The 1,494-nt window shown below is 27.4% G+C and overlaps 1 protein-coding gene across 1 annotated transcript in view; it reads left to right on the forward strand.

The window, feature by feature from the left end:
* LOC105626977 (acetylcholine receptor subunit alpha-like) overlaps positions 1-1,494 on the forward strand; it is a 286,825-nt gene that overhangs the window by 116,207 nt on the left and 169,124 nt on the right. The window lies entirely within an intron of this gene.

Consider the following 1,494-nt stretch of genomic DNA (forward strand, 5'->3'; position numbering starts at 1 on the left):
AGAGAGAGAGAGAGAGAGAAACTGAAGGTTGAGCGGGCACACGTTTAACACATAGCGGTTTTGTATGTTGATCTGCGATGCAAAATTGCGATCAGTATCAAAATACGTATTGTGCGTGCGTTTCTTTTTTTATTGTGCATGATATGACAATCTGTAATATTGATCATATAGTGATTTTAATTAAGTTTCATATGATATGTATTTTATTTTATTCAGAAATAAAAAAAATAATAAAGAATAAAAATTATGATTTATATATTCATAGCGATTTGTAACTATTAAGTTTCATTTGATTTATAGTTAGGATAAATTTCAGAAATCGAAGTAACTGCGATTTATTATAGTAGCTTTTAATTGTTTAATTTAAATAGATATATTTTTCTTTTTTTGAATTACAGCAAAACTAAAATTAGTTTTTTATAACATAATTTTACATATGTATTTATTTCCAAATTGTTTTAAAGTAATGTTACGCCAGTCAACGATCAGTTAATTTAAATTAATTTAAATTTGTTACATTGTAAATCGATAGTGCATGTGCGTACAGTATGTAACTGTTTGCAATAAATAATGAAACTAAACAAGAAACGAGTGTCCACTTACCTGACGAGAGAGGTACTATTGTCGCATCAATGCATATTGCATTTCAGAGTAGGACGGTATATTCAATGTGGGCGGTACATCTCGCGCCGCGGCATCGTTTCAAAAGTTACGGAAAAATGTGAAACAGTTCAATTGGCGGTAACTTTAAGGAAGCTCGTGAATTTTAAAAAACGTCTTTAAAGTAAACTTTATCAAATAAATTGTGTAATAGTGAGCGAAATTTCAATCAGATAATAAATGATGTGTGAAAATCAATCTACAGACGTATTTTATTTCTTTAATATTAATCACGTAAAAATATTGGCAATTTAAAAAAAGAAATTAGTTATGTTAAAATATAACATGTGCAGAATAATCACGTGCTTAGCAAACTTTTTAGAAACAATTAAATAAAGCATACTTGACACGTATGTTTTTTATAATAAATACATTATATAATAAATACATATATATTATAAATACATTATAAGAAAATGATTTACTAATAGCAATTTTTTAATCAATAGTCTAGTTTATAAATCAGAAATCAAGTTAATATCGATTGATTTTTCGGACAGTTTGATTTGATATCGACTACATTTTCTTTGATTGATTTTCAAAGAAGATCGACATTTTATCAACTGCATCCAAAAGATCGATGTCAATGCTGTATCAGATCTTCTTTCAAAGATCAATAAAATATCTAGTAGATATCAAATCAAACACGAAAAAAAACACAACTGAAAATTTCATTGATTCAGCAAATCTACAGTCATAATATACAGACAATTTTCTATGTTAAAATAGCAAAGTTGACAGCTGAATAATATTAGCGATTTGTTAAACCAAATCTTCTTAGTTATCGATGTTGAATTCGCGTAGTAAATTATAGGTAGGTTTGCTGTACCAACT

This window comes from Atta cephalotes (genome assembly GCF_000143395.1).
Source record: "Atta cephalotes unplaced genomic scaffold scaffold00007, whole genome shotgun sequence".
Classification (NCBI taxonomy): Eukaryota; Metazoa; Arthropoda; class Insecta; order Hymenoptera; family Formicidae; genus Atta; species Atta cephalotes.